Source organism: Triturus cristatus, chromosome 6 (genome assembly GCF_964204655.1).
Source record: "Triturus cristatus chromosome 6, aTriCri1.1, whole genome shotgun sequence".
NCBI classification, from domain to species: Eukaryota; Metazoa; Chordata; class Amphibia; order Caudata; family Salamandridae; genus Triturus; species Triturus cristatus.
In genome coordinates, this window is record NC_140589.1 from 589,611,481 (window position 1) to 589,624,905 (window position 13,425).

Sequence of the window (13,425 nt, forward strand, 5' to 3'; positions counted from 1 at the left end):
GCCTAACGAGGCGAGAGCCGTGGAGGACTCTGGGAGCCGGGAGAAGGCCCGAGGCCAGGGCCTCCTTTCTATGGGCACATGCTGAGCTCCCACTAGGAGTCAGAAAAAGAGGCGAAAGGGCCTCAAGCGACGGTGCGAGGGAAGACCCCGGTCCGGGTCAGCCAGGGAGATTGCTCCGGGAGGTGCGAATTCTGGCACCATTCTGGTTATCGCTTCTCGGCCTTTTGGCTAAGATCAAGTGTAGTATCTGTTCTTATCAGTTTAATATCTGATACGTCCTCTATCTGGGGACCATATATTAAATTGATTTTTGGAACAGGGAGATGGAATAGGAGCTTGCTCTGTCCACTCCACGCATCAACCTGGTATTGCAGTACCTCCAGGAATGGTGCACTTCCCCACCCGGGGAAAACAATGCTGTTGAAAGATAGATGAGAAAACGAAAGTAGCGCTTCACTACCAAACCCTGTAAAGTGGCGCTACTGTGTTTGCGCGAGAATAAAGCCACCCTGGTCACCGCGTCTTGCTTTATTTATTTATTTATGTCATTGATCTGCCGCAAACGCGCTTTATTTATTTATTTATATATTTTTCACGTTTTCTGGAACTTTTTTTTTATTTTTATTCCCTTCTCCATCCAGACGCTGCACTTTGGAAGAGAAAAATGTCAGAAGGAGACTGCTTTTCCAGCCTCAGAGTTTCCTTCGTTTTTGGATCCATTTCACTGGGGAACGAAATGAGGAAGTTTTCCAGCAAGTCAGTAGGATCGAGGTAGAGACGGAAAGAGACGAGGAAAGGGAGGGAGGGAGGGAGGGAGGGAGGGAGGGAGGGAGGGAGGGAGGGAGAGAGGGAGGGAGGGAGAGAGAGATGGAGGGACGGAGGCAGAGAAGTGGACACTGCCCTTGGCTTCTCTGAGCAATGAAGGAAAATACAGAGTCCTTTTCCTTCTTTGCCCGCCCCGCCCGTCCCCGAACGGCCACGAACGGCCAAGCCTTATCTATAGGCCTTTGGCTACAGGGGAGCAGTGTCCCGGGTAGGCGAGGGCGAGGCGCCGGCCACTTCCTGTCGGGGAGCTGTCCAGGGCATCCTGGCCTGATTCCCAGCATCCCCCGGCTGCCAGGCTTTCCGGCCAGCCGGCTGGAAGCAGAGGACAGGAAGGGGCGGGGCATGCAAATGCTAGAAAGAGGACAACGTGGGTATGCTAAGTGACGCCTAACGAGGCGAGAGCCGTGGAGGACTCTGGGAGCCGGGAGAAGGCCCGAGGCCAGGGCCTCCTTTCTATGGGCACATGCTGAGCTCCCACTAGGAGTCAGAAAAAGAGGCGAAAGGGCCTCAAGCGACGGTGCGAGGGAAGACCCCGGTCCGGGTCAGCCAGGGAGATTGCTCCGGGAGGTGCGAATTCTGGCACCATTCTGGTTATCGCTTCTCGGCCTTTTGGCTAAGATCAAGTGTAGTATCTGTTCTTATCAGTTTAATATCTGATACGTCCTCTATCTGGGGACCATATATTAAATTGATTTTTGGAACAGGGAGATGGAATAGGAGCTTGCTCTGTCCACTCCACGCATCAACCTGGTATTGCAGTACCTCCAGGAATGGTGCACTTCCCCACCCGGGGAAAACAATGCTGTTGAAAGATAGATGAGAAAACGAAAGTAGCGCTTCACTACCAAACCCTGTAAAGTGGCGCTACTGTGTTTGCGCGAGAATAAAGCCACCCTGGTCACCGCGTCTTGCTTTATTTATTTATTTATGTCATTGATCTGCCGCAAACGCGCTTTATTTATTTATTTATATATTTTTCACGTTTTCTGGAACTTTTTTTTTATTTTTATTCCCTTCTCCATCCAGACGCTGCACTTTGGAAGAGAAAAATGTCAGAAGGAGACTGCTTTTCCAGCCTCAGAGTTTCCTTCGTTTTTGGATCCATTTCACTGGGGAACGAAATGAGGAAGTTTTCCAGCAAGTCAGTAGGATAGAGGTAGAGACGGAAAGAGACGAGGAAAGGGAGGGAGGGAGGGAGGGAGGGAGAGAGGGAGGGAGGGAGGGAGAGAGGGAGGGAGGGAGAGAGAGATGGAGGGACGGAGGCAGAGAAGTGGACACTGCCCTTGGCTTCTCTGAGCAATGAAGGAAAATACAGAGTCCTTTTCCTTCTTTGCCCGCCCCGCCCGTCCCCGAACGGCCACGAACGGCCAAGCCTTATCTATAGGCCTTTGGCTACAGGGGAGCAGTGTCCCGGGTAGGCGAGGGCGAGGCGCCGGCCACTTCCTGTCGGGGAGCTGTCCAGGGCATCCTGGCCTGATTCCCAGCATCCCCCGGCTGCCAGGCTTTCCGGCCAGCCGGCTGGAAGCAGAGGACAGGAAGGGGCGGGGCATGCAAATGCTAGAAAGAGGACAACGTGGGTATGCTAAGTGACGCCTAACGAGGCGAGAGCCGTGGAGGACTCTGGGAGCCGGGAGAAGGCCCGAGGCCAGGGCCTCCTTTCTATGGGCACATGCTGAGCTCCCACTAGGAGTCAGAAAAAGAGGCGAAAGGGCCTCAAGCGACGGTGCGAGGGAAGACCCCGGTCCGGGTCAGCCAGGGAGATTGCTCCGGGAGGTGCGAATTCTGGCACCATTCTGGTTATCGCTTCTCGGCCTTTTGGCTAAGATCAAGTGTAGTATCTGTTCTTATCAGTTTAATATCTGATACGTCCTCTATCTGGGGACCATATATTAAATTGATTTTTGGAACAGGGAGATGGAATAGGAGCTTGCTCTGTCCACTCCACGCATCAACCTGGTATTGCAGTACCTCCAGGAATGGTGCACTTCCCCACCCGGGGAAAACAATGCTGTTGAAAGATAGATGAGAAAACGAAAGTAGCGCTTCACTACCAAACCCTGTAAAGTGGCGCTACTGTGTTTGCGCGAGAATAAAGCCACCCTGGTCACCGCGTCTTGCTTTATTTATTTATTTATGTCATTGATCTGCCGCAAACGCGCTTTATTTATTTATTTATATATTTTTCACGTTTTCTGGAACTTTTTTTTTATTTTTATTCCCTTCTCCATCCAGACGCTGCACTTTGGAAGAGAAAAATGTCAGAAGGAGACTGCTTTTCCAGCCTCAGAGTTTCCTTCGTTTTTGGATCCATTTCACTGGGGAACGAAATGAGGAAGTTTTCCAGCAAGTCAGTAGGATAGAGGTAGAGACGGAAAGAGACGAGGAAAGGGAGGGAGGGAGGGAGGGAGGGAGAGAGGGAGGGAGGGAGGGAGAGAGGGAGGGAGGGAGAGAGAGATGGAGGGACGGAGGCAGAGAAGTGGACACTGCCCTTGGCTTCTCTGAGCAATGAAGGAAAATACAGAGTCCTTTTCCTTCTTTGCCCGCCCCGCCCGTCCCCGAACGGCCACGAACGGCCAAGCCTTATCTATAGGCCTTTGGCTACAGGGGAGCAGTGTCCCGGGTAGGCGAGGGCGAGGCGCCGGCCACTTCCTGTCGGGGAGCTGTCCAGGGCATCCTGGCCTGATTCCCAGCATCCCCCGGCTGCCAGGCTTTCCGGCCAGCCGGCTGGAAGCAGAGGACAGGAAGGGGCGGGGCATGCAAATGCTAGAAAGAGGACAACGTGGGTATGCTAAGTGACGCCTAACGAGGCGAGAGCCGTGGAGGACTCTGGGAGCCGGGAGAAGGCCCGAGGCCAGGGCCTCCTTTCTATGGGCACATGCTGAGCTCCCACTAGGAGTCAGAAAAAGAGGCGAAAGGGCCTCAAGCGACGGTGCGAGGGAAGACCCCGGTCCGGGTCAGCCAGGGAGATTGCTCCGGGAGGTGCGAATTCTGGCACCATTCTGGTTATCGCTTCTCGGCCTTTTGGCTAAGATCAAGTGCATTTGTATTTGGTCTGGTCTGGGCTGGTTGGGATATCTGCAGCCTTGTAGCACTGGGCCTGTGTTCCCTGGCTTGTCCGGGGCCAGGCTGCGTGTGAAGGGCTGTGAGGTGCCTGACCTTTTGGGGTTCATTCTTTTTGTCACCTCTTCTGTGCATGGGGACGGGCCTTCGTACCCTGGCTTGTCCGGGGCAAGGCTGATGCTCTGTGCGCGGGATGTGGCAAACGGCGTGCCTCTTCAGCGATTATTGAACAGTGCTGGTTGGTGTTTTTTCTACGTGTGTGTTTTCATTCCTATCTGCAGGTACTGAGGCTTTCAAGATTCCTGGACTTACGATTCGGACGAGTGAGGCCCTTCTCTCCGCTTCTCTCCCCTGCGCTCTGCTGGTGGGGGCTCTGGTCTCTCAGTGCCTCGGCGCTGGGGGCTGGAGTCCTCGCTGGTGGGAGCGTGGAGGGAGGGAGACAGGCTCCGAACCTTCGTGGCTGCTGCTGGGCACTTTGATGACTCGTTGCCTTAGTTACCACACAGCTGAGGTGATCAACGGACTTCAGCGCGAGTTGTGAGCATTCTCTCCTCTCTCTCTGTTAACTCTTTCCTTCCCCCTTCGTTTCCACTCTGCTCCCTTCCTCTGTTTCAGGATGTCGCAAGGCGCTCCAAGAACAGGCATTAGAAGGCACTTTTGCGTGCGCTTCACGATCAAGCAAGAATTCATGTCAGGTGAGAAGAAATTAAGTATGTCTAGGGTTGATTTTGTGCAGATTATTTTACAAAAAATGTTGCATGTTGCAGCCAGCGATTTATTCTGTGTTATTGCGCTCCCTGTTGGCAATGGGTGGGATGTGAGCTTTAACTCTGCTGTATGTTTAACCCGGTTTTGGTCCACGTTTGAAATTGAAAGGGGTAAAAACGAATTGGCTTGTTTTAATGTAGATGGGTTAACTGATCTTCGTTCCAAAATTGTTATTATCAAGGTATATAACGAAACTGTCAGTGAACATGATTTATTGATGTGGCTTAAAAGGAATTGTGAAACTGCGCATAATTTGGAAAAGGTGCGTGATATTTTGGGAATATGGAATGGGTCTTGGCGCATTTCAGTCAAATTAAAAGTGGATCCGTCTGGGGTGGGGGGTCTGTGTCATTTGCCTTCCTCTTTCCTGTTAGGCCCCAATCGGATTTTGTTGTTCTATGCTGGTCAACCCAAGTTGTGCAGGAGGTGTGGGGCTCGGGACCATGTCCAATCTGAGTGCACTAAACTTATTTGTTCTAATTGTGGGGGTGAAGGGCATGTGGCCAAGGACTGTGTCGAGAGGCGTTTGTGTAATCTATGTGGTAGAGATGGTCACCTTTATCGTGATTGTCCCTCATCCTTTGCTAACAAATTGAAGAATCCCATGAGCGCTTTCACCAACTCTGACGCTAGCGATATCAGGGTTGGGTTACAGAATACGGCTTTGAGTGACACAGCTGTTGAGGAAGAACTGGTAAGAGCAGAGAAGGAGAACGCGGCTGCTGAGGTAGCGCATAACGCGCCGCTTTCGGCAGCAGCTCCCATTACAGGGACGGAGGACCAGGCTGTTCTAGTGGAGGGTCCCACTCCCCGCTGTCCGGGCACTGAGGGAGGGGAGGGTGGATCCGGAGGTGTTGAAGAGTGTGTAGCTTCAAACCAATGTGATGGTATGACGGCGCAGGATCTGCCTGACAGTCTTTTTGCTAACTTGCCCTCTGGTTGTGTCAGGGGGGACCAGGATGCAACACAGTCTTCTGTGGCACCCTTGCCCCTCCTGGATAAGGTGAAGGGTAAATTCTGGACTCCTTTGTCATCAGATGGGGAGGATTCCATGGATGAGGGAGAAGTTGAGTCCCTCCCACTCCGACAAGTCCAACAAGACTCTGTGGTGGAGGTTGGGGAGAAGGACAGTGAGGGTATGTCACAACTTGTTCAGCATATTGCAGAAATCGAAGGTCAGTTGGTGGCGGAGAAGCTGAAGCTGGAGCGGAAGCTGGAACGACGGAAGAGCTTGGAAGAAGGGGAGGCAAAGGAGAGCGTGAAAAAGAAGAAAGTGCAAGCAGCATCTGAAGATGGGAGAGTGGAGTCTTCTCTTGAGCCCAGCACCAGCAAGGGTAAGATGAAGAATGGCAAGTGTCAGGATGCGGGGTCCGTCCTTAGGGCATCCACTACTGACAATGGTGAAGGATTGGTGAGCCAGTCTTCTTTGACTCCCAAAAATGCTTTACCGCAAAGAGTGCTGGTACCTGTGGGGGGGAGTGGAAGAACCATGAGGGGGAGAAGGACTACCTTAGATAAGGGGGAGGTTGCATCCCAAAAGAAGGAGGGCAAAGCTTTGGGTAAGAAGTTTAGTTCAGAGAATGGTGAAAGTGGCTCAGGGAAAAAAGGGAAGTTGGGAGCGCAGAGTGGTGACATCAACAAAACTGATGCAGAAGTAAAGCAGGATCTTAAGGAGTTGATCCTGCTGGACTCCCAGGTAAACAGTGAGGATGATATGTTCATGGTTGTTGAGTCCGCTTCATCTAACAAGTAAGTATGGCCAAGATTGTTCACGTTTTACATTTATGTTTGTTTTTCCTAATGGCTTTGCAAATTGTTTCCATTAATGTCAGAGGTGTCTGTAGTGCGGAACGGAGGGATAAGGTGTTATTTTGTTTGGGGGAAATGAAGGGGGTGGATGTTTTTTGTCTCCAAGAATGTCAGATTCCTTTCAGAACAGACTACTCTTGGTGGCAGCAAGCTTGGAAGAAAGGTCCTTCTTTTTGGTCTGGAGAAGATGGCAATAGGAACAGTGGAGTGGCGATTTTGGTAGCCAGCAGGAAAGTGAGTATAGTTGATTCCACAGTGCTCAAACCTGGGAGGGCGCTAAGGGTCAAGGCACTTTTCCAGGGTGCTCCCTTTACTTTGTTGAATACCTATGCTCCTGCTGATAAAGACGAACGACTGCATCTTTTTGAACACGTTTGTAGAAGTGCATGTTTGACCAGAGGGAGTTTGATTTGGGCAGGAGATTTTAACACTGGTTTAACTAGTAATGATACAGGGAGCGGCCGCCCTATAGACAAAACAGGCCATGTTCTCAAGGATATTGTGGGGGACTTTCATTTAACTGATGCTTTTTTACAGGCTAATCCTGGGGCTGGGAGACGGGCTGGACCTCGGGCTGGGAGTGATGGGAACAGTGCTGATGTAGGATTTTTTACTTGGCATGGTCCAGACTTGTCTTTAAGGTCCAGGATTGATTTTGTGTTTATCTCTAATGACTTAAAATGTGCAAAATGTGTACTTGAGCCACTTTTCTTTTCGGACCATATGGCACTAAGGGCAGACATAGTTTTGGACCAGGTGCGTGTCCATGGTAGAGGTGTGTGGAAGCTGAATGTTTCTCTTTTGAAGGAAGAAGGGCTGAAGAAACTATTTTCTGACCGTTTTGAGGGTTGGAAGACTTTAAAGGACTTTTTTAAGAGTTGGACTGATTGGTGGTTGTGGGTCAAAGGGAGAATTGGTGAGTTTTTTAGGGAAGAAGGTAGAAAGCTGGCGAGAGAAAGGGTGCGTTATTTGAATGTGTTACAGGGACGCTTGCAGAGATTGTATGGTATGAACAGATTGGGTTTGAATGTTGTGAACGAAGTGAGAGACTTGGAAGAAGAGATTGAAAATATATATTTGCAGCGTCTGGAGATTGTGAAGTCCCTTGCCAGAGCTGAATGGGTGGATGGGAATGAAAAATGTTCCCGCTATTTTTTTAAGAAAGTGATAGAGGAACAAAGGGCAGCTGATGGATGGAAGGACAGTCAGGGACGGTTGCAGACTACTACGGACGGCAGGGGTGAGGTGTTGACTGAGTTTTTTGCGGACCTGTACTCTGAGAAACTTGTTAGTCCCTCTGAGTCGGCAGCTTCCCTGGCAGTGATCAAAGACACACTGACTTTGAGGCAAAAACAGAGCTTGGTGAAGGACTTCTCAGTGGAGGACCTTGATATTGCTCTAAGTTCCTTCGCCAATGGGAGATCACCCGGTCCAGATGGACTTCCAATTGAGTTCTATAAGGAGTTCTGGCCAGTTTTGAAGGACTCGGTATTGGAAGTCTGTCGGGAGCGGAAAGTTCTTGGTGTAACTCCCAAGCAATTCTGTGAAGGTATCATTGTTTTATTACACAAAAAGGGTGATAGAGCTGAGTTAAAAAATTGGCGGCCTATCACTCTGCTGAATACTGATTACAAGTTATACATGAAGCTGTTGACTCAGAGGGTGGGAGAGATTCTTTCTGACCTCATTTCCCCAGATCAAGTGAGTGCGGTTAAAGGGAGGCGGGTTTCAGATTGTTTGGTTCTCATTAGAGACTCTATTCAATTTCAATTAGAAAGGCATTCCCCTTTGGCTTTGCTGAGTCTTGATTTTGAAAAGGCGTATGATAACATTTCTCATGCATTTCTATGGCACGTATTGACTGCAATGGGTTTTCCTTTATTGTTCATTCAGTGGCTGCGATGGATCTATGAGGCCTCTACTAGTAAAGTATTATATAATGGTTGGTTCTCCAGGGAATTTGCTGTCAAAAGTGGAGTGAGGCAGGGGTGTCCTATGTCTCCCACGTTATTTGTTTGTGCTATTGAATGTCTTAGTAAAATGATCCAGGAGGACACGCGCATTTCTGGGGTGCATATCCCTGGGAGCGGTGGACAATCTGTCAAAGTTCAATTGTATATGGATGATGTTACCCTTTTATGTACCAATAGATTATCTGTGAGATCTGCTTTGGATAGAGTTGACATCTATTGTAAAAGTTCTGGCTCTAAACTCAATGCTCATAAATCTCAAAGCATGCTTTATGGGAAGTGGGAGGAGGATCCTTGTCCAGAAATTCAACGCATGCCAGACGCTGTAACGGTGTTGGGAGTCAAGTTTGATAAGGACGGCCAAGGGAAGAAGAACTGGCAGGAGAAGGTTTCACAAGTTTCCAGGACTCTTGGTCTCTGGTCATTAAGAGATTTATCTTTTGAGGGGAGGGTTTTTGTTTTAAGGACTGTGTTACTGCCCAGTCTGTTTTACTTGGCTGCAGTGTTTCCTCCACCGCGAAGAGTACAAGTGATCCTGGCACGGAAGTTCGCTCTTTTCTTCTGGAGAGGCGCCATGGAGCCATTGGCGAGAGACGTTCTGTACAAGCCGAGGGGTGCAGGAGGCATGAACTTACCTGATCTGCGACATATCCTTCATTTGTATTTTGTTGTTGTTCATCTCCACATCTTTTTCTTTGCCAAGTCCAAAGCGGGAGCTTTTGTGAAATACAACTTAGGTTTTGTTTTAAGATCCCTGAAAATGTGGACGCCCACCAACATTTCTCCCCTTGCTTTTTCGTCACCTGACTGTTATGGTTTTGTGAAGAGTTTTTTGACAACCTATCAATTGCAAACGTTGGAAACTTTTTGTTGGAAATCGTTTAAAATAGTATCTGCTTTCGTGTCCAGTAGGTTGCCGGTGACTGCACTGCCAGCCATGGCAGAGGACAGATCCAGAGCTGCTTGGCTTGGGATGGCCCATCCAAAGATTTTGGGTTTCCATCGAGATCTCCATTGGAGGGCGGCACACGAGGTCTTACCAACGAAAAGAGCCTTGCACCGTAGATCCTTGGCGGTATCTCCAGTCTGTCCTAGGGAGGGATGTCGAGATGAGGAATCAGCTGCGCATGTTTTTTGGGATTGCCCTTTTGCCACAGCAGTTTGGAGACGGTCTCTGCAGTACCTGACCCATCATCTGTTGGAAGACCAGCTGTCTTATCGTTTGGTGCAGCACGCTTCAGGCATGGGACCATGGCATCCGGATCAATGGAGAGTGGTTTGGTGCATTGTTTCTGCTGTAAAGACTGCTCTTTGGGATGCCAGAAACATGATGGTTTTGAAAAAGGACACTCTCTCTCCAGTTGCTGTTTGGAAGATTGCTCAGAAGTCCATTAAGGAGTACGTTGCACAGGATGTCAGACGGAAGAGCGTGTCTTGGGCCACCCGTGTTTGGATCTTTCATCCACCCTGAGAGGCGTTTTGACCCCTGGACCGCAGGGGTAGGGTCCTTCTCACTTCTCCAGTTTTTTCAGGGCTGCATAGCGCCTGGACTCTTGGTGTTATCTTTCGTATGCATGCAATATGCTCCTGTTCATGTTTTCAGATGAACTGAATATTTCACCTGCCTTTGCACTTCTGCAACAGAGGCCAGTACTGTTCTTTGATACTGCGGTCTACTAGCGTGCATCTCTTTTGTCTTTGTTTTCCAGTGTCAGTGCATGACGATGTCTCCTACGGTTTTTTTCTTTCACACAATAACTTAACTTTTGTACTGCTGTAAGGGGTAAGAGGGCTTTTCCTCCTGAGTTCTGTCATATTTTGGCAGGAACAGGATCACTATGCGCAGTCTGTTTTTCTCTCTTCGTAGGCCTTTCCTGGGTATTCTGGAACCGCTACTATGGTGCTGGGCTCCTATTCTTGGTCAATGGGGTTTCTTGATTGCTACTCTAACTTGGCACTAGGCCGGGATGTGGTTTTTGTTTTTTTGCAGTCTTTTTTGCTGTTTTTTGATCTGCTTTTAGCTGTTTTTTAATTCCTTGTGTTTTTCCATGCCAAGTTTTTGGATTAGCAAATCTGTATTCTTCTAGTTGTCTTCCACACTGTCGTGGAAATGTTATTGTATATTCACAATTTACTTAGGGGTCGCCGCATTCCCCTTTGTATGATATGTATATATTCTCTTGTATAATACTTGATCTTCAATAAAATCTATTTTGAATAAAAAAAAAAAAAAAATCTGTTCTTATCAGTTTAATATCTGATACGTCCTCTATCTGGGGACCATATATTAAATTGATTTTTGGAACAGGGAGATGGAATAGGAGCTTGCTCTGTCCACTCCACGCATCAACCTGGTATTGCAGTACCTCCAGGAATGGTGCACTTCCCCACCCGGGGAAAACAATGCTGTTGAAAGATAGATGAGAAAACGAAAGTAGCGCTTCACTACCAAACCCTGTAAAGTGGCGCTACTGTGTTTGCGCGAGAATAAAGCCACCCTGGTCACCGCGTCTTGCTTTATTTATTTATTTATGTCATTGATCTGCCGCAAACGCGCTTTATTTATTTATTTATATATTTTTCACGTTTTCTGGAACTTTTTTTTTATTTTTATTCCCTTCTCCATCCAGACGCTGCACTTTGGAAGAGAAAAATGTCAGAAGGAGACTGCTTTTCCAGCCTCAGAGTTTCCTTCGTTTTTGGATCCATTTCACTGGGGAACGAAATGAGGAAGTTTTCCAGCAAGTCAGTAGGATCGAGGTAGAGACGGAAAGAGACGAGGAAAGGGAGGGAGGGAGGGAGGGAGGGAGGGAGGGAGGGAGGGAGGGAGGGAGAGAGGGAGGGAGGGAGAGAGAGATGGAGGGACGGAGGCAGAGAAGTGGACACTGCCCTTGGCTTCTCTGAGCAATGAAGGAAAATACAGAGTCCTTTTCCTTCTTTGCCCGCCCCGCCCGTCCCCGAACGGCCACGAACGGCCAAGCCTTATCTATAGGCCTTTGGCTACAGGGGAGCAGTGTCCCGGGTAGGCGAGGGCGAGGCGCCGGCCACTTCCTGTCGGGGAGCTGTCCAGGGCATCCTGGCCTGATTCCCAGCATCCCCCGGCTGCCAGGCTTTCCGGCCAGCCGGCTGGAAGCAGAGGACAGGAAGGGGCGGGGCATGCAAATGCTAGAAAGAGGACAACGTGGGTATGCTAAGTGACGCCTAACGAGGCGAGAGCCGTGGAGGACTCTGGGAGCCGGGAGAAGGCCCGAGGCCAGGGCCTCCTTTCTATGGGCACATGCTGAGCTCCCACTAGGAGTCAGAAAAAGAGGCGAAAGGGCCTCAAGCGACGGTGCGAGGGAAGACCCCGGTCCGGGTCAGCCAGGGAGATTGCTCCGGGAGGTGCGAATTCTGGCACCATTCTGGTTATCGCTTCTCGGCCTTTTGGCTAAGATCAAGTGTAGTATCTGTTCTTATCAGTTTAATATCTGATACGTCCTCTATCTGGGGACCATATATTAAATTGATTTTTGGAACAGGGAGATGGAATAGGAGCTTGCTCTGTCCACTCCACGCATCAACCTGGTATTGCAGTACCTCCAGGAATGGTGCACTTCCCCACCCGGGGAAAACAATGCTGTTGAAAGATAGATGAGAAAACGAAAGTAGCGCTTCACTACCAAACCCTGTAAAGTGGCGCTACTGTGTTTGCGCGAGAATAAAGCCACCCTGGTCACCGCGTCTTGCTTTATTTATTTATTTATGTCATTGATCTGCCGCAAACGCGCTTTATTTATTTATTTATATATTTTTCACGTTTTCTGGAACTTTTTTTTTATTTCTCCATCCAGACGCTGCACTTTGGAAGAGAAAAATGTCAGAAGGAGACTGCTTTTCCAGCCTCAGAGTTTCCTTCGTTTTTGGATCCATTTCACTGGGGAACGAAATGAGGAAGTTTTCCAGCAAGTCAGTAGGATCGAGGTAGAGACGGAAAGAGACGAGGAAAGGGAGGGAGGGAGGGAGGGAGGGAGGGAGGGAGGGAGGGAGGGAGGGAGAGAGGGAGGGAGGGAGAGAGAGATGGAGGGACGGAGGCAGAGAAGTGGACACTGCCCTTGGCTTCTCTGAGCAATGAAGGAAAATACAGAGTCCTTTTCCTTCTTTGCCCGCCCCGCCCGTCCCCGAACGGCCACGAACGGCCAAGCCTTATCTATAGGCCTTTGGCTACAGGGGAGCAGTGTCCCGGGTAGGCGAGGGCGAGGCGCCGGCCACTTCCTGTCGGGGAGCTGTCCAGGGCATCCTGGCCTGATTCCCAGCATCCCCCGGCTGCCAGGCTTTCCGGCCAGCCGGCTGGAAGCAGAGGACAGGAAGGGGCGGGGCATGCAAATGCTAGAAAGAGGACAACGTGGGTATGCTAAGTGACGCCTAACGAGGCGAGAGCCGTGGAGGACTCTGGGAGCCGGGAGAAGGCCCGAGGCCAGGGCCTCCTTTCTATGGGCACATGCTGAGCTCCCACTAGGAGTCAGAAAAAGAGGCGAAAGGGCCTCAAGCGACGGTGCGAGGGAAGACCCCGGTCCGGGTCAGCCAGGGAGATTGCTCCGGGAGGTGCGAATTCTGGCACCATTCTGGTTATCGCTTCTCGGCCTTTTGGCTAAGATCAAGTGTAGTATCTGTTCTTATCAGTTTAATATCTGATACGTCCTCTATCTGGGGACCATATATTAAATTGATTTTTGGAACAGGGAGATGGAATAGGAGCTTGCTCTGTCCACTCCACGCATCAACCTGGTATTGCAGTACCTCCAGGAATGGTGCACTTCCCCACCCGGGGAAAACAATGCTGTTGAAAGATAGATGAGAAAACGAAAGTAGCGCTTCACTACCAAACCCTGTAAAGTGGCGCTACTGTGTTTGCGCGAGAATAAAGCCACCCTGGTCACCGCGTCTTGCTTTATTTATTTATTTATGTCATTGATCTGCCGCAAACGCGCTTTATTTATTTATTTATATATTTTTC

General features: G+C 49.7%; 6 non-coding genes across 6 annotated transcripts; all 6 read left to right on the forward strand.

Annotated features, from left to right (window-relative positions):
* Positions 1 to 208: 208 nt before the first annotated feature.
* On the forward strand, positions 209 to 399 carry LOC146817482 (U2 spliceosomal RNA). The gene has a single exon (XR_014964849.1). It is a non-coding gene; the product is annotated as a U2 spliceosomal RNA (small nuclear RNA).
* Positions 400 to 1,418: 1,019 nt separating this feature from the next.
* LOC146817483 (U2 spliceosomal RNA) lies at positions 1,419 to 1,609 on the forward strand. The gene has a single exon (XR_014964850.1). It is a non-coding gene; the product is annotated as a U2 spliceosomal RNA (small nuclear RNA).
* Positions 1,610 to 2,624: 1,015 nt separating this feature from the next.
* LOC146817484 (U2 spliceosomal RNA) lies at positions 2,625 to 2,815 on the forward strand. The gene has a single exon (XR_014964851.1). It is a non-coding gene; the product is annotated as a U2 spliceosomal RNA (small nuclear RNA).
* Positions 2,816 to 10,638: 7,823 nt separating this feature from the next.
* On the forward strand, positions 10,639 to 10,820 carry LOC146817485 (U2 spliceosomal RNA). The gene has a single exon (XR_014964922.1). It is a non-coding gene; the product is annotated as a U2 spliceosomal RNA (small nuclear RNA).
* Positions 10,821 to 11,839: 1,019 nt separating this feature from the next.
* Positions 11,840 to 12,030, forward strand: LOC146817486 (U2 spliceosomal RNA). The gene has a single exon (XR_014964852.1). It is a non-coding gene; the product is annotated as a U2 spliceosomal RNA (small nuclear RNA).
* A 1,009-nt stretch (positions 12,031 to 13,039) lies between these two features.
* LOC146817487 (U2 spliceosomal RNA) lies at positions 13,040 to 13,230 on the forward strand. Its single transcript, XR_014964853.1, has one exon. It is a non-coding gene; the product is annotated as a U2 spliceosomal RNA (small nuclear RNA).
* Positions 13,231 to 13,425: the final 195 nt, after the last annotated feature.